Consider the following 19951-nt stretch of genomic DNA (forward strand, 5'->3'; position numbering starts at 1 on the left):
CAAGAAAAACCTTTTTTTAAGGAAAACAGAAGTGCCCACAGTGTCTCTCTACCAACATGCCATACTTTTAAAATATTTGCATTTGAAATTCCTCACTGCAAATATTCGCAAACCAAAGGTAAATATAACACTGAGATTACTCCCAGAAGAATGTTTCTTCTGCTATTAATACCCTGAATTCAAATCAGAATTTTTGCAAGTCTGTATAATTTTACTGTATGTACTTCATCCTGCAGTTGGGGTGGCTGTGTTAGGAAACTGGATGCATCAGAAATGAATAGAAGGTGGCATCTCCTGCCTGGGTGAATGCTTTTTTTTGCCTTTTCCATTTCATAAAATAGTCTATGTGCCCAGATTCACAAGGATACAGTCCTCAGTTAGACAAGAACAGAGACAGGACGGGCCTCCCCCCAAGAAAACACAGGCACACATACTGCAGCTTTCAGTAGGTCATCAGGTTAAATTATGAACAACAAAAGTAGGTCTCAGTTCCTCCCTATCTTCTTCTATGCACACTCTCCTGCCACTCGGCGTGCACCACCAGATGTCCAGAGTTACATTCTAGAGGTTTTCTACCTTCTAACTCTGGAATGAGCAATTCCTCGTGCTGCCCGACACTCAGAAACTTCCCTTTTCTAATCACAGGTGGTTTGCTTGTTGACCCATTACCTGGACTCCAGTGTTTTTTCTAGGATTTACACATGGAATTAATCCAAGCTAAGGTATTGCAAATGTTCTTTTAAAAATGGCTTATAGGGCTTCCCTGGTGGCGCAGTGGTTGAGAATCCGCCTGCCGATGCAGGGGACGCAGGTTCGTGCCCTGGTCCAGGAAGATCCCACATGCTGCGGAGAGGTGAGCCATGGCCGCGGAGCCTGTGCGTCCAGAGCCTGTGCTCCGCAACGGGAGAGGCCACAGCAGTGAGAGGCCTGCGTACTGCTAAAAAAAAAAGGCTTATAATATCTCCACCAAGAATAGTGCAAAACAAAGTAATTTAAGGCCTCACTACAGAGAGGACCATAAAACATTCAGGACGCACATTTCCTGCTTCCTTGGTGGCTTCATGTGCTCCCTCTGATCAAGGCCACCCCTGAAGCAGACCCACAGGAAAAGGTTGGATATAAAAAAAGATGCCGTAACAGTGAGAACATTAGAAATATTTTCCAGAGCGTTTTCCAATGCAACAATGGGAGCATGAGTGAGATGGTGGAAACTGTGGGAACGAATGAACATGAGACAGTACAGTCAGTAAAAGTAAAGAATTATTTTTGAGGAAAGTTGGCTAAGAGGGTCAAGAGAGAAAAGGGAAGGGGAAGTTTTTTGCTTTGTTTCTTTAATGGTGGATGACTTCTGAGTGAGTTGAATTGTCAAAGGGAAGGAGTTGGTAGAGAAGGAGAAATGGAAGATCCCAACTGAGGAGAAATAACTGAATGGGATTGCAAAGGAGGAAGGAGGAGAACACAGATCAGGGTGTGTGGGAGAGACTGGCCTTCAGCAGCAGGAGGGCACCTCCCCAGAGAGGAAGGGAGGAGTGAGGCCAGGATGCGTATAAAGATGAGATGTCGGGTCAAAATGCAGACCTGAAAGAGTTTGACCTAACAGATCAGTTTTTCTGAAACAAAGTGGGTTAGTTCATCCTTTAGGAAGAGACTATTGTAGGGGTAGGGAGGTGGGATAGGGAATTTTTGGAAAGTGGAAATGTTTAAAATAATCTGTGCAGGACAAAGGGTAGAATAAATTTCCTGGAATATATTTCCATAAATGGGATTACTGAGTTAAATATAAGATATTTTATGGTTTTTTATAAGCATTACCAATTTTGCCTCCGAAAAAAGGTTTACTATTAGTTCAGCATTAGAATGAGACAGAATCACTCGAGCCAGGCCTGCTGGACATCTCTCTTGCCTTTCTCTCCAATTTCCTTTCTGTCACTCTTACTGACGTTCCCGCAAGCACACTGGCCTTTGCCCTTCCTTCAGCCTTCCCTTCCATTCCTATCACAGAGCTTTGTTCTCCCTCTTCTCTTGGACTACAAGCCCCAACTTCGTTCTTTAGAGGGGCATTCCTTGAAGTATCCCACGAAAAACTGCCCCAATCTCTGGACCAATCACTCTCTAACCCCTTCCTTTGTTTGGTTTTCTCCATAGTACTTATCATTGTATGAATAACACTATTTATTTTTATTACTATTTATTTCTTGCACTAGAATACAGATTTGAGGAAGACAGGTTCTCTTTGCAGCTCAGGAATAGTCCTAAAAATCTTGAAAATTTGGAGATCATACACTAGTGAGCATCAAAACTTAATCTAAAATTACAGGATTTAGAAGAACATGGAATTGATAGAAGGAAAACTAAGCTAACTGAGCAGAACAGAGAGTGAGAAAAAGACCCATCATATGTGGACACTTGATTCTTGACAAAGGTAGCACTGCATATCAGTAAGTGACGTTTGGTCAGTGGGTGATGCATATGGAAAAGAAAAAATATATATATATTGCACCCCTCTTTGATTACTGGTAGAAGAAAACTAGAAAACTATATTGTAATTGTGTGGTTCACAATGATTTCTTTTTTAGGAATCAAATGAAACCATAAATGAACCATGAATGAAAAGATTGATACATTAATTGCATTAAAATTAGGAACTTTGGTTCATAAAAAGACATCATTAAACCATAGATTGGGAGAAAGTATTTACAACACATAAAACTTACAAAGTGCTTGGTTGTATAATGTATAAAGAATTTCTAAAAGTCAACAGGAAAAAGAAAGACAACACAATACAAATATAGGCAAGAGACTTGAATAGGCACCTCAAAAAGCTGAACCCATAAAAAAATGTTCAATCTCATTGTTCACCAGGAAATGCAAATTAAAACCATGATGTGACACTGCTGTACACCACAAGAATGGTTAAAATTAAGAACACCAAGATTTTACAAAGATATTGAACAATTTTAACTCTCATCCACTGTTGGGAGGTTAGTACAATCACTTTGGAAAAGTGTTTGTCAGTATCTACTAAAACTGAACATGTGTATACCATATGCCTCAATTCCAATCCTAGATATATAACCAGAAGAAATGCTTACACGTGTATAGCAAAGACATGCACAAGAATGTTGATAGCACCACTATTCATAATGACCCCAAATTGGAAACAGTCTAAATGTCCATCAACAGGTGAATGGATGAATACCTGGCGGCACATTTGTATAGTGGAATATTATATACAGTGGTTAACAAAGTACCGCCATACAAAAAATGGTGGATCTCACGAATATCATGTTGGAGGAAAGAAACCAGACAGGAAAAGTACAGACTCTATGTTTCCATGCATGCAAATTTCAAAAGCAGATAAAACATACATGGGTAGCATTCAGGAAGATTACCTTACCGGGGGATCATAGCATAACAGAGGCTTCTGGAAGGCTGGTAATAATCTTATTCATCACCAGTTGATATGTCCATTTTGTGAAAAGTTATCACTGAATAATACTTAGAGTTGATGCATTTCTCTGTATATGTTATAATTAAATTTTAAAATATTTTTGAAAAAACCAAGCATGTAGAAGCCATTGTGCAGGGTCCTGTGGAGGGTACAAAAATGTGAGTAGCACACATACTGAACTTCAAGAGGCTTATAACGCAGTGAGAGATAGGCAAATGCCTGATAAACAGTATTCAAGGTAGAAGGTTCTAAAGTGAAAGAGTAAAGGAAACTATGTAATAAAATGAAAGAGGAGGAAATTGGTACCAAAAAAAGCTCGTGTCTACACACACACACATTGGAATATTACTCAGCCATGGGAAAGAAGGAAACCCTGCCATTTGTGACAACATGGATGGGCTGTGAGGACATTACTGAGATAAGTCAGACAAAGGCAGATATTGTAATGATATCAATTTCATATGGAATCTAAAAAGTCAAACTTATAAAAACAGAGTAAAATGGTGTTTACAGGGGCTCGGGGGCAGGAGGGTGAGAGGGATGTTGTTTAAGGGTACAGACTTGCGATGAGTAGTAAATAAGTCCTAGGTATCTAATGCACAGTACAGTGAATTTAGACAACATTGTATTATAATAGCAAACTTAATTATTTCAACCACAAACAAGAAATTATAATCATGTAACATGATAGAGGTGCTTACTGCTACTGTAATTAATGACAATCATATTACAATGTGTAAATGTATCAAATCTACATGTTGTACACCTTAAATTTGTATGTGTATGTCAAATATATTTCAATTAAAAAAAGAAGCTCAGGTTAAGCTTCATAGAAGCAGCAGCTTTTGAGCTGAATGTAGAAAGGTGTGCTTTTTGTAGAAAGAAAGAAGAGCTCCTTTCAAAGGAAATAGTATAAACATGTAATATCAATAAAAAGCATAGAAATTCTGAGTATATTTGAGAATGTCAGGATATCTGTTATTCCCTTGAGAGGATTCATAATATCAGTCCAGAGAGAGAAAGCTAGAACAGATTCTAGCTTGGGACAGATTCCATCAAGTCCAGGATGTTAACATAGAGAATTGGTCAGCAAATTCTTTTTGTAAGGTAAGGTAACACTACCTACTCCACAAGATTGTTGAGAAACCTCTTTATAACCTGCTGCAGCCAACTCTTACTAAGTGTTGCCCTTGTCAGGCACTATTCTATGTGTCTTATAACACTTAACTCATTAATCCTCAAAGAACCCTATGAGATAGGTTAGTCTCATAAACCCTATTTTATAGATGAGGACACCGGGATACAAGAAGGTTAAATAAAATGAAATGACCTAGTATTCTGTGGCAGAGCCAGGATTCAAATCTGGCTCCAGAGGCCTCAGCCCATTACAAACAGTGGTGGACAATGTTGCTAATAGAATCAGACTCACACACTCTGGTTCATCTCCAGACTTCAATACCTATTTGCCCCCTTGGTAATGCACGCGCGCACACATACCCACATCCTTGCTGATAAAAAAAAAATACTGGCCTCACAGTATATTTGCCTTAACAAAGTTGAATAAGAAAAACATATTCTGGAAACTTGCTTTTCCTTTTATATTGCAAATTTACAAAATAAAAGGAATCCAACTCAGCTGCTTAGTTTTCCACTTTTTGCTGATGGCAGGTCCTGGCTGGCTAGGAGCTTTCTGAATGACTGTGTTTCCATTCAGTGTGGTTGGATAGCGTGCAGAAGAATCAGAGACTTTCAGTTGGAATGATGGTGGCAGGGCAACTGCACATTCTTAAAGTATTGCAAGTGAACTTTTGCCCCTGTGATCATGGGACAAACACAGACGGCCTAAAGGACTTTCCTGCTTTGCCTCCCGCTCTTCTGGGCTGTGCGTGGCCTTGTTACCGTGCTGGTTCTGTGTAGACATTTTCCAGCATAGCATAACCTCGAAGATTTTGCAGGGACTGACACATCTCCAAGAATGTGCCAAACAGATCTAGAACGATGGTCTTCAACCAAGCAATATTTCCACCTGCCCCCTCCAAGCACAGACATTTGGTGATGTCTGGAGATGCTTTGGGTCATCCCAGCTGTGGGGTGTGCTGCTAAACATAAAATAATAATAAAAGATTATCCAGCCCCAAATGTCATTAATTCCACTATCGAGGAACGTTGATCTAGAATACCTATAATCCCTTCTTTGAAAGTCATTTCTAGGGAAAGGACGCTGAATTAGAGTAGATATCCCTATGAGCATCTCCTGCAATGCACACCTGGAAAATGCAGATAAAAACCAGAATGTGATACCACTGTAAACCTAGCGAAAAGGATAAAATGAAAGGGAAAGGAAACACTAAGACCTGGTAAGCTCCGTAGCCAACTGAACTTTCATAAAACCACTTTGAAAAACTGGCTGTATCTAATAAAGCTGAATATGTGTAAACTCTGTAATCCAGCAATTCCGCTCCAAGGTTTCTAGCCATCACAGATATGTCCATATGTTCACCAAAAGGACGCAGCAGCTCTGTTCGTAGCAGCTCTGTTTGAACAAACCAAGCGCCCTTTAGTAACAGAATGGGTAAATACATTGTTGTATAGTCATACAATTGCACACTGTAGAAAAACAAGAGGAATAAAGACCTCCAGCTCCACACAATGAGTGAATCTCACGAAAATAATGTTGAGTGAAAGAAGGCAGATATACAAAAAACGTATTATATGCTTCTATTTATATAGGGAACAAAATGGGCAAAACTGATCTATGCTATTTTAAATCAAGGTAGTGGTCATCCTTCATTGAGAGGCAGCGACTAGAAGAAGCATTAGGAGGACACATCTTCTGTGTCTTGGTCTGGGTGCTGCTTACGCAAGTGTGTTCAACTTTGTGAAAAGTCACAGCACTGTGTACTTTTGATATATGCCATTTTCTAAATATGTAATAAAATATATACATATTTTTTTCTTCAATAAAATTTTTAAAATGTGCAGCTGGTGTTCTGGAGAGTAGGACAGGCGTTGGATATTTCTATTAATTCTTTCCCTTACATGTTGATGTAGATTGGTTCAGTGGCATCTTAATGCCCAGAGTTTAGCATGGAGGAAAGCAAAGGAGGGTGGGAGTGGAAGTCTGCTCACCAGGAGGCCTGGTTGAGCAGGACAGCCTGGGGTGCAGATGAAAAAATTCATTTGAGAGCAATGTCCCTGAACAAATGAATCATCAGATGTCAACTTCAGAGTCGGTGACAAAGAAAGCACGTGCATTGGTCAGCACTGAGTCCACAGGGGTCAAGATGGCTGGTCCCTTGAGTAGCTTCACTGGATGGGAGTGTGAGGGAATTTTAGGCAGAGGATTGCTAAGAGGTGTCAAAAGTCACTTGCAAAGGCACTTCACGCATACCACAATTTTGTTGATGCCTGATGTTATCATCTTTGTCTCTCTGTCTCTCTTTCTCTGTCTCTTCGTGGCCAGGGAGACCGTGGAAATGCTTTGAATGCAGGTTGAATTCTCATTTATCTTAGTTTGTTAATCCCTAGCAGTCAAATATCAATGAGTATCTGCCAGTTGTTTTTTTGTTTTGTGTGGTTAGCTACGTGATGCTAGGAAATTCCTTAATTTTCTCTCTGCTTCAATTTTCTTACTTGTAAAGGGAGGTTGACGATCATATTAAAAAGGAAAAATGCTCTATTTATGCTTGATACTGTTGTACTTATTAACATAAAACTATACTACTACGAATAACTCTAGAAAATTGATTTAATGTGAAATGATGGGATCCCAAGCAAAACTTTCGAAAGTGCCCTATCTGCAGCTTTACACTGAAAAGTCATTTTCTTTCAGTTCTTTCTGCGCGATCGCCTTCCTGGACCTGCGGTATGGGAGGGCTGCACGGGGAGTGCTCAAGCTATGGGCAGTTCTGGAGGGGAGGGAGGCCCCCCGCCTACAAGCCGTGAGGGCACATAGTGTACAGTTTGTAACATCAGTGTTAGTACTGGCGGCTGGATAGAGCTTGTCATTTCAGCCCTAGAGAAAGGTCCTGCTGTTGAAGGCTAGTGTCGGCAAATAATATTTTAAATGTTGTACAGCATATGGAAATTTCTATTACTGCAAACATTTGGTTTGGTTCTGTGCCTGTTCAACATATTGCACATTTCTAAATTAACTGTCTTCTAAATAGAGCACAGTTATGATTCATGTGCCCGTTTTCCCTGTGGGCAGAGGACTCGAAGTTGGTGCTGCACTCTTGCTTCTCCACAGTCATGCGCATGGATTGAGTCCCTAGTCACTTTCTCTGCAAAGTCATGAGGGGAGCTGCTGAATAGGGGTGGGGACTCCAGCTGTTTGTTTAGTATATACTGTGCTTGCCAAACTCTGACCCTTCCAGAAGCAGGAGGAGAGCAGAAAATTGCAATCTCAGTTTCCCCCCACTGCCAATTTGCACGTCCTTCATTTCTGAGACTGATCCTCTGGTGGAAAGAACTGGGGATGGCTCAGTCATGTTACCTTATGTGTTGGTGGCTTTATATAAAGTATAGCCTCCTTGTAATAAAAAACTATTGTTAATTTGAATCCACTTTTTGGAGCCATTTATCATTTTTATTTTTCAATGTTAAAAAGAGTAATGTGTATTTAGAAACTTTGAGAGTAAAAGTGTAAGTCAGAATATAAAACATTTCCCATAAGATGATGAATACATGGGAGTTATTTATACTATTCTGCTACTTTTTTTTATACAGCAGGTTCTATTAGTTATCTATTTTATACATATTAGTGTATATATATCAATCCCAGCCTCCCAATTCATCCCACCACCACCTCCCCCCACTTTCCCCCCTTGATGTCCATACATTTGTTCTCTACAACTGTGTCTCTATTTCTGCCTTGCAAACCGGTTCATCTGTACCATTTTTCTAGGTTTCACGTATATGTATTAATATACGATAATTGTTTTTCTCTTTCTCACTTACTTCACTCTGGATGACAGTCTCTAGGTCCATCCACATCTCTACAAATGACCCGATTTCATTCCTTTTTATGGCTGAGTAATATTCCATTGTATATATGTACCACATCTTCTTTATCCATTCGTCTGTCGATGGGCATTCCGGTTGCTTCCATGACCTGACTATTGTAAATAGTGCTGCAGTGAACATTGGGGTGCATGTGTCTTTCTGAATTATGATTTTCTCTGGGTATATGCCCAGTAGTGAGATTGCTGGGTCATATGGTAATTCTATTTTTAGTTTTTTAAGGAACCTCCATCCTGTTCTCCAGAGTGGCTATATCAATTTAATTCCCACCAACAGCGCAGGGCGGTTCCCTTTTCTCCACACCCTCTCCAGCATTTGTTGTTTGTAGATTTTCTGATGATGCCCATTCTAACTGCTGTGAGGGGATATTTCATTCTAGTTTTGATTTGCATTTCTCTAATAATTAGTGATGTTGAACAGCTTTTCATGTGCCTCTTGCTCATCTGTATGTCTTCTTTGGAGAAATGTCTATTTAAGTCTTCTGAGCATTTTTGGATTGGGTTGTTTGTTTTTTTTAATATTGAGTTACATGAGCTGTTTATATATTTTGGAGATTAATCTTTTGCCCGTTGCTTCATTTGCAAATATTTTCTCCCATTCTGAGGGTTGTCTTTTCATCTTATTTATAGTTTCCTTTGCTGTGCAAAAGCTTTTAAGTTTCATTAGGTTCCATTTGTTTATTTTTGTTTTTATTTCTACTACTCTAGGAGGTGGGTCAAAAAAAATCTTGCTGTGATATATGTCAAAGAGTGGTCTTCCTATGTTTTCCTCTAAGAGTTTTATAGACTTTCCTTCAAGACTACTTTGGTAGCAGTCTACAGATTCAATGCAATCCCTATCAAACTACCAATGGCATTTTTCACAGAACTAGAACAAAAATTTTCACAATTGTATGGAAACACAAAAGACCCCAAATAGCCAAAGCAATCTTGAGAAAGAAAAACGGAGCTGGAGGAATCAGGCTCCCTGACTTCAGACTATACTACAAAGCTACAGTAATCAAGACAGTATGGTACCGTACTGGCGCAAAAACAGAAATATAGCTCAATGGAACAGGATAGAAAGCCCAGAGATAAACCCACACACATATGGTCACCTTATCTTTGATGAAGGAGGCAAGAATATACAGTGGAGAAAAGATAGCCTCTTCACTAAGTGGTGCTGGGAAAACTGGACAGCTACGTGTAAAAGAATGAAATTAGAACACTCCGTAACACCATACACAAAAATAAACTCAAAATGGATTAAAGAGCTAAATATAAGGCCAGACACTATCAAACTCTTAGAGGAAAACATAGGCAGAACACTCTATGACATAAATCACAGCAAGATCCTTTTTGACCCACCTCCTAGAGAAATGGAAATAAAAACAAAAATAAACAAATGGGACCTAAGGAAACTTAAAAGCTTTTGCACAACAAAGGAAAACATAAATAAGATGAAAAGACAACCCTCAGAATGGGAGAAAATATTTGCAAATGAAGCAATGGACAAAGGATTAATATCCAAAATTTACAAGTAGCTCATGCAGCTCAATATCAAAAAAACAACCCAATCCAAAAATGGGCAGAAGACCTAAACAGACATTTCTCCAAAGAAAATATACAGATTGCCAACAAACACATGAAAGAATGCTCAACACCACTAATCATCAGAGAAATGCAAATCAAAACTACAATGAGGTATCACCTCTCACCAGTCAGAATGGCCCTCATCAGAAAATCTACAAACAGTAAACGCTGGAGACGGTGTGGAGAAAAGGGAACCCTCTTGCACTGTTGGTGGGAATGTAAATTGATAAAGCCACTATGAAGAACAGTATGGAGGTTCCTTAAAAAACGAAATGTAGAATTACTATACAACCCAGCAGTCCCACTACTGGGCATATACCCTGAGAAAACCGTAATTCAAAAAGAGTCATGGACCGCAATGTTCATTGCAGCTCTGTTTACAATAGCCAGGACATGGAAGCAACCTAAATGTCCATTGATAAATGAATGGATAAAGAAGATGTGTCACATATATACAATGGAATATTACTCAGCCATAAAAAGAAGTGAAATTGAGTTATTTGTAGTCAGGTTGGTGGACCTAGAGTCTGTCATACAGAGTGAAGTTGGTCAGAAAGAGAAAAACAAATACCATACACTAACACATATATATATGGAATCTAAAAAAAAAAAATTGTTTTCAAGAACCTAGGGGCAGGACAGGAATAGAGACACAGACGTAGAGAATGGACTTGAGGACACAGAGAGGGGGAAGGGTAAGCTGGGGCGAAGTGAGAGAGGGACATGGACTTATGAATACTACCAACTGTAAAATAGATATCTAGAGGTAAGCAGCCACATAGCACAGGGAGATCAGCTCAGTGCTTTGTGAACACCTAGAGGGGTGGGCTAAGGAGGGTGGGAGGGAGATGCAAGAGGGAGGAGATATGGGGATATATGTATATGTATAGCTGATTCACTTTGTTATACAGCAGAAACTAACACACCATTGTAAAGCAATTATACTCCAATAAAGATGTTAAAAAAAAAAGAGAGAGAAAAGACTGCTTTGGCTATTCTGGGTCTTTTGTGTCTCCATACAGATTTTAATATTTTTTGTCTGCTTCTGTAAAAATGCCACTGGTAATTTGATAGTGATTGCATTGACTCTGTAGATTGCTTTGGGTAGTATAGTCATTTTCATAATATTGATTCTTCCAATCCAAGAACATGGTATATCTCTCTATCGGTTTGTGTCATCTTTGATTTCTTTCATCAGTGTATTATAGTTTTCTGAGTACAGGTCTTTTACCTCCTTAAGTAGGTTTATTCGTAGGTATTTTATTCTTTTTGTTGCAATGGTGAATGGGATTGTTTCCTTATCTTTCTGATCTTTCGTTGTTAGTGTATAGGAATGCAAGAGATTTCTGTGCGTTAATTTTGTATCTTGCAACATTACCAGATTCGTTGATTAGCTCTAGTAGTTTTCTGGTGGCATCTCTAGGATTCTCTAGGTATACTACCATGTCATCTGCAAACAGTGACAGTTTTACTTCTTCTTTTCCAATTTGTATTCCTTTTATTTCTTTTTCTTCTCTGATTGCCGTGGTTAGGACTTCCAAAACTACGTTGAATAATAGTGGCGAGATGGACATCCTTGTCTTGTTCCTGATCATAGAGGAAATGCTTTCAGTTTTTCACCACTGAGAATGATGTTTGCTGTGGGCTTGTCATATATGGCCTTTATTATGTAGAGGTAGGTCCCCTCTATGCCCACTTTCTGGAGAGTTTTTATCATAAATGGGTGTTGAATTTTGTCAAAAGCTTTTTCTGCCTCTGTTGAGATGAACATATGGTTTTTAGTCTTCAATTTGTTAATATGGTGTATCACATTGACTGATTGGCGTCTAGTGAAGAATCCTTGCATCCCTGGCATAAATCCCACTTGATCATGGTGTATAATCCTCTTAATGTGTTGTGGGATTCTGTTTGCTAGTATTTTGTTGAGGATTTTTGCATCTATATTCATCAGTGATATTGGTCTGTAATTTTCTTGTTTTGTAGTATCTTTGTCTGGTTTTCGTATCAGGGCAATTGTGGCCTCGTAGAATGAGTTTGGGAGTGATCCTTCCACTGCAATTTTTTGGAAGAGTTTGAGAAGGATGAGTGTTAGCTCTTCTCTAAAAGTTTGATAGAATTCACCTGTGAATCCATCTGGTCCTGGACTTTTGTTTGTTGGAAGATTTTTTTTTTATAATGTTTTTTTGTGTGTGTGTTTTTGTGTTTTTTTGACAGTTTTGCTTTATTTATTTATTTATGGCTGTGTTGGGTCTTCGTTTCCGTGCGAGGGCTTTCTCTAGTTGTGGCAAGCGGGGGCCACTCTTCATCACGGTGCACGGGCCTCTCACTATCGCGGCCTCTCTTGTTGCAGAGCACAGGCTCCAGATGCGCAGGCTCAGTAATTGTGGCTCACGGGCCCAGTTGCTCCGCGGCATGTGGGATCTTCCCAGACCAGGGCTCGAACCCGTGTCTCCTGCATTGGCAGGCAGATTCTCAACCACTGCGCCACCAGGGAAGCCCTTGTTGGAAGATTTTTAATCACAGTTTCAATTTCATTCCTTGTGATTGGTCTGTTCATATTTTCTATTTCTTCCTGGTTCAGTCTGGGAAGGTTATACATTTCTAAGAATTTGTCCATTTCTTCCAGGTTGTCCATTTTATTGGCATAGAGGTGCTTGTAGTAGTCTCTTAAGATGCTTTGCATTTCTGCGGTGTCTAATGTAACTTCTTCTTTTTCATTTCTAATTTTATTGATTTGAGTCCTCTCCCTCTTTCTCTTGATGAGTCTGGCTAGACGTTTATCAATTTTGTTTATCTTCTCAAAGAACCAGCTTTTAGTTTTATTTATCTTTGCTGTTGTTTCTATTTCATTTATTTCTGCTCTGATCTTTATGATTTCTTTCCTTCTACTAACTTTGGGTTTTGTTTGTTCTTCTGTCTCTAGTTCCTTTAGGTGTAAGGTTAGATTGTTTATTTGAGATTTTTCTTGTTTCTTGAGGTAGGATTGTGTTGGTATAAACTTCCCTCTTAGAACTGCTTTTGTTGCATCTCATAGGTTTTGGATTGTCGTGTTTTCGTTGTCATTTGTCTCTTGGTATTTTCTGATTTCCTCTTAGATTTCTTCAGTGATGTCTTGGTTATTTAGTAACATATTGTTTAGCCTCCATGTGTTTGTCTTTCTAACATTTTTTCCCTGTAGTTGATATCTAGTCTCGTAGTGTCGTGGTCGGATAAGATGCTTGATATGATTTCAGTTTTCTTAAATTTACCAAGGCTTGATTTGTGACCCAAATGTGATCTGTCCTGGAGAATGTTCCGTGTGCACTTGAGATGTAAGTGTAATCTGCTGTTTTTGAATGGAATGTCCTATAAATATCAATTAAATCTATCTGTTCTATTGTGTCATTTAAAGCTTGTGTTTCCTTATCAATTTTCTGTCTGGATGATCTGTCCCTTGGTGTAAGTGAGGTGTTAAAGTCCCCCATTATTACTTTGCTACTGTCGATTTCCTCTTTTTTTTTTTTTTTGCCGTACGCGGGCCTCTCACTGTTGTGACCTCTCCCGTTGTGGAGCACAGGCCTCAGATGCGCAGGCTCAGCAGCCATGGCTCACAGGCCCAGCCGCTCCGCAGCATGTGGGATCCTCCCGGACCGGGGCAGAAACCCGTGTCCCCTGCATCGGCAGGCGGACTCTCAACCACTGTGCCACCAGGGAAGCCCGATTTCCTCTTTTATAGCTGCTAACAGTTGCCTTATGTATTGAGGTGCTCTTATGTTGGGTGCATATATATTTATAATTGTTATATCTTCTTCTTGAATTGATCCCTTGATCATTATGTAGTGTCCGTCTTTGTGTCTTGTAACATTTTTTATTTTAAAGTCTATTTTATCTGATATGAGCATTGCTACTCCAGCTTTCTTTTGATTTCCATTTGTGTGGAATATCTTTTTCTATTCCCTTACTTTCAGTCTATATGTGTCCCTAGGTCTGAAGTGGGTCTCTTGTAGACAGCATATATATGGGTCTTGTTTTTGTTTCCATTCAGTGAGCCTGTGTCTTTTGGTTGGAGCATTTAATCCATTCACGTTTAAGGTAATTATTGATATGTATGTTCCTATTACCATTTTCTTGATTGTTTTGGGTTTGTTTTTGTAGGTCCTTTTCTTTTCTTGTGTTTCCCACATAGAGAAGTTCCTTTAGCATTTGTTGTAGAGCTGGTTTGGTGGTGCTGAATTCTCTTAGCTTTTGCTTGTATGTAAAATTTTTGATTTCTCCATCGAATCTGAATTAGATCCTTGCTGGGTAGAGTAATCTTGGTTGTAGGTTCTTCCCTTTCTTCACTTTAAATATATTGTGCCGCTCCCTTCGGGCTTGTAGAGTGTCTGCTGAGAAATCAGCTGTTAACCTTATATGAGTTCCCCTTAAGGGGAACTCATTATTGCAAAATTCTCATTGTAAAAATGACCCATACATTTATCATCCAGATTTTATCTCTATTAGCATTTTTATCTGGTTCAATTAGATCTTTTCCATATCAGTGTTAATTTGCTAAATGCTGGTATATTCAATGACCATTTATTTCAACTTCCTGCTGAAAGTTGGCAACACTCGAGTTTGACCTGCTGGCCCTTATAAACAGGGGAATAATCTCAACTTCTGTCAGGAATATGCTTTAAGTCACAAAATGCAAGTAAATAAAAAATTCTCATGATAATAAAGTGTTCCAATGTTGTAACTGTCCTTAAGCATATAGCCCACTGTCAGGTATTCAGTAGTAAGTGGGATCTCAAGAAATGAGCAGAATAGAAATGATATAGTATCATCAAGTCCTTAGACCTCATAAATTGGGAGTTCCAGAGTGAATCCACAGCAGCTTGACTTGAGAGTTGGCTTCTCTTCCTAAGTAGCTTTTGAACCTTGAGGTTACATCATGGGTGTTAGCTGCTGATTCTCCCACTTCCCCTTCCATGAATGGAAGGCTGATGATTTCCTGAGAGAACCCATGTCCATATCAGGCTGCCTGTCACAATCCTGTTCAGGTCCCATACCTAAATTATTGAAAACGTTGAAAAAGAAAACACGTTAATCAGGGTTGCTAATTGTACCGCAGGAGACTACAGACACCAAAGTGTTTTTATTTTCTGCTGACTGGAAAGAAAACCTTGCCTTACTAGAGCCGTTACCCCAAGACAGAGAAACTGCTGATGATGTGTAATTATCCATTGGGTTGGTAAATTTTCTTATAGTCTTTGGAGGTTTAGAGCAGTGGGGTTGGTTATTGCTTAATATAATACAATAGGAATGGCAGTGCATTTGCTGCTGCACTAATAAGTAGTCTTGGGATTTGGAAAGTTCCATCTGGTCATGAGTGTCACACAGCTTATCTCTTCCACGGTCCTTTCAAGCACAGAGAACATATTTTTCTTCCTTGGCATCAAGGTGGATTCCACCTAAAGGAATAAAGGGGGTTTTGTTTATTAAAGGAATGGCTGATAGAGGCCTTGGACAGTGTGTAAGAGAATACATTTCATCTTTGGCACCCCTGCCTTCCTTGAAAGAACCCAGCTGGCCTCAACTGTCCATGGAGTGCTCATCTGCTCCTCCCCATTCAGACTTGTCCTTACTAGGAAAACCCTTCTTTACTGCTGACTTGTCATCTGACCCTACTCTCACAGGTTGGAGAGAGGAGGTATAGAATTGTTGTTAAGTTACCTCTCATTTTCCTTCTCTGATGGCCTGGGTAAGAATTCTGGTTCTGTCAGTTCTTAGATGAGCCTGAACAAGTTATTGGAGCTCAGTTTTCTCATCTGTAAAATAGGGTCAATAATACTGCCTACTTCATAACATCAGTATAAGGAATAAGTTAGTTACTACCTGTATTGGTACTCAGAAAAGTATCCGGCATGTAGAAACCAATTGGTTCTGGTTCTTATTGTTTTCCTTTTCCTCGGGGAAGAACTCCGCTCAGGGGCTTGGTTTAGTTCAGTGCTGTGGATTGGATGCTGGCCAGCAGTTTCTTATAGTCTGTGCATTACGCAATCCACGCATCCAAACCACATACTCAGGCTTCCAGTCCTGTGCTAGATGAGGCACTGTCAAATCTCAGGATGTTTCAACTGGAAGGGAACAGGTTAATGTAATATTTTAATTTTTAACCTGTTTTCAGGTTTATTCTTCAGCATTGCGCTCTTTATTCCCCAGGATAGCTCTGATGCAAGTATTTTGAGATGTTGAAGCAAGTTCTTCTTGAAACATACTGTACAGCCAGCAATCTATTCTGCTTAATGTAGTTAGAAGCAAGCAGGACTGACACAATGCAGAAGTGAATTTTACTCTATTTTAGATCTTTTGAATTCACAATTTAGAGCTTGAACTCTCCCTTCTGACCCACATTCTAGATGCCTAGAGAAAAGTCAGAATTCATGACCAAAAAAAAATGGGAAAATACCCAACACACACTCTCTCTCTCTCTCTCTCCCTCCCTCCCTCCCTCCCTCCCTCCCTCCCTCCCTCCCTCCCTCCATGTGTGGTTGTGAATTCAGGTAATTTCTTCCCTGAGAGGAAGCTCTTCCCGGTGGTCTGACTCCATGCAGTGCTGCCTCTGTGCTTCTCTCCTAGATAGATTCATAGATTCACCACTGGAATGGTGAGAAAATAGTAAAAGCCCCTTACTCCCTGGTGAAATGACTGCCTGGAGAATAATGGAAGAAAAGCGAAAACCATTTTTGCTTATTTAAAATCTGTGCTGACAATATCATTTACTCCTTTCCCTTTCCAGGAAAGTCACAGGGAGATGTAAAAGATTCGGTACACCCATACCTATGGAAAAATTTGCCAGTGAGCAGTGTATTGATCAAAGTGCTGAGGAGGAGAGGTACTCAAATATTTACCCAGAGCACTTCACCAAAAGTTGCCCCACGGGTGTTCAGAGGTGGCCCTGGCAGGCTCTTGGCACCAACAGCATTTCCTCGATTCTAAGGGGCCATTCATTTCCCCTGGTGCTTCCCCACGCCCTCTTCCTCTCCCCTTACAGCACTCTTTAGGAAGATGTTTTGTGAACTGTGTGCATGCGTATTTTTGTGCCTCCAGCAAGAATGTTGTTTTCCTAAGATCAAGAATTAGAGCGGGAACTTCAGGAGCCTGGATTCTCAGCCCCAGGAATGTCATGTGGCTGCCACTGTCCTGGGCACAGGCTGTGTGACCCGCATCACATCTGGAGACAGATGCCTTATGAGATGCAGGACCACTCTCAGTCTCCTGTCCTTCACTCTCTTTCATTTTGAATCTCTCTTCCCCATAAACAGCTCTACATATTGGTGCAAATATAAGCACAGGTACCCCATTTTTGCCTCTAATACTGGACATGAACTTGGTCTAATCAAGACTGCCTTTTTATTGCTGTTTCCTACTCTAACTTGAAATAGTATAATTTTATGAAAATGGATAGATTAGTGCTGCTATTGTAATATAAACAGGAACCACTGTATATATTTCATATACTGAAATGGGTCCGTTTTGAAATGGTGTTACTATTGGTGCACAGGCCAAGCTGGTAAGCCTAAAGGGAAAGCACTGCTTACGGTCTGTCCAAACCACGAGGATACTTTGCTCTGATTTCAGGTAGACTCCTCACTGCTTCTGCTATTTTTCTAGGAATTAATTTCTTAAAGTCTTAGAAGTAAATAGATGTCATCGTATGGCTTTTGCTGCTAATTTGCAGTAGGTGATAACAAATAGATTTATTTTTAAAACTGTAGGCAACTTACATTTTGTTTTGAGGGTTTTCTTATACAAGAAAGAAATAAACTTTGACTAGAAATAAAATAGATTTTTTTTTGAAAGGCCAAATTTCTATATAAAGGATGCAACATGTTCACATAATTTTTATTCTTATTTAGGTACATCCTAATTCATATACACAGACGCTCTGTATCTCTACATATCTATCTCCTAAAATGTGTGTGACACACAGTACCATATATCATGTGTGTATTTGTATATACACATATTTCCTGATTGATTCTAATAGAGTTGCTTTATAAAATATGTTTCTTCCTGGTTACAATTAAACACATAAACATATAAATTACATTCCTTCTGGTTACAATTAGTTTTTTTTTTCTTTTCAAACCAGCAGGGATTGAAGTTATTGCTTTAAAATTGTAAAATGTAGGTTTCATTTAATTCTCAGCAAATATATGTGTCCGTTTCTGTTGAAGCTCTTATTTCTTTTTTATCAAACCCCTTGTCACACAGTGAAGGAAGAAGTCTTCTAGCATTAAAAAAAACTTTGTTAAACTCTTCTTTTTTATTGACTCAAAACATTCATCAAAGAAAACCCTGCATAAAAGCTAACAACCTTTCTGATTGAATGGGGGGTGGAGATGGAGACACCCTGAGCCTTGCCTGCCTTCCCTCCTCCCACCAAAGGTGTCCATAAATGGACTCTGCAGACTTACTAACGTTCACTTTGTGGATTGTGGTTTGTAAATAGAGCATAGGATATACTTACGCTAAAAAAATTAAAATTCAATTTGTGTTCTGTATTTTTACTTACTAAATCTGGCAACCCTATTTACAAACTACTATTTTAGTGAAAAGAGTTCTCAGTTACATAACAGAGAAGATTTTCCCATAGCAATATTCGTAAATATCTTGAACAAGGGATAACTTCTCCAATTTCAGTTCTCCAACTAATAAAATGAGTATAATGATTAAGGCCCTAACTACCTTACTAGCTATTCTAAAAAATAATTAAACTTTAGCTCGAAGGTTCAAGATACATGAAGTTATCATGGTTATCAGCTTTTTAAATATTCTATTAAAAAGCACTAACTCCTAACAGCACACTGAGTCATTTATAAAGTGCTTAATAACTAAACATTCAAAACTCACTCTGTTTCCTTCAAGCTGTATTGTAATATGGATGTAAATGATTTAATAGATATTTTAAATAGATTGAGTTTCATTTTTTAAATAAATTTCATATGTGAAGGAGCAACTCCATGTATAACAAAAAGTAATTGGACATGTACATATCTCCGTATATACCATAGGCTAATGAAAGTCAGAAAGTGCCTGGGAATCCATGACAAAACTATATAGAGGAAAAGTTTAGTTGTCTTTCATGAATATTTTATTTGTGACTAATACTTCTTTCCTCTATTAGCCCATGTGTTGTTCCAACATACCTTCAGGGTTCCCAGAAGGAGGCCACCACATGGAGCACCACAGGGACTTAGCACCATGGCTGATCTGCTCTGCAGATTGTAGCTTAGAAACTTAAAGCCAGCTTACTTTTAATGCCACCCTTAGGACCTGTAGGTGCCATAGGTAAGACATTGATAAGATATTAATAAGGGAACAGGAGCAAAGGAGGGGAAAAAAGAACACATAGAATGGGCAAGGCAGGCCTCCTACCCCAAACCTCAGAAGCAGTTTACTTCAGGAGATGTCAGTGGCATACTTTTATAGGAGAACTGGGGCCTGTAGGTCCTGCTGAATTAAGGACGGAAAGACTGTAAATCTACTGAGTTTCTAGAGTTTACTCGATAATGCAAACAAAAATAAACCAGTGTCAGTGTATGCGGTTCAAGAACGTCCAGAAAGGCGATGGAGCCAGTAATCCCTTGTCACTATTAATTAAGTACATCCTCCAACAGCCTCGACTTGAGGCTGTTAATCTTCACACCTTCCTTTGGGGCCCCTGGCCAGCCGCTCTGGAGGGCTTAATGAATCTCTGACCAGTTTAGGCGATGATCACGTCACAAAAGCAACAGCCAGAGGTGTAATAAGGTATTCCTTGAAGAATGCACGCTCAGTATTATTAAATCAGCTCTGCTGTTGGATAGCGGATATCACAGTTCAAATAAAGGCAGTAAATCTGTGAATGGCAATCCAGCAAGTGAATGGAGAGAGAATCAAACGT

The sequence above is a fragment of the Tursiops truncatus genome, chromosome 20 (genome assembly GCF_011762595.2).
Source record: "Tursiops truncatus isolate mTurTru1 chromosome 20, mTurTru1.mat.Y, whole genome shotgun sequence".
In the NCBI taxonomy this organism is placed as follows: domain Eukaryota; kingdom Metazoa; phylum Chordata; class Mammalia; order Artiodactyla; family Delphinidae; genus Tursiops; species Tursiops truncatus.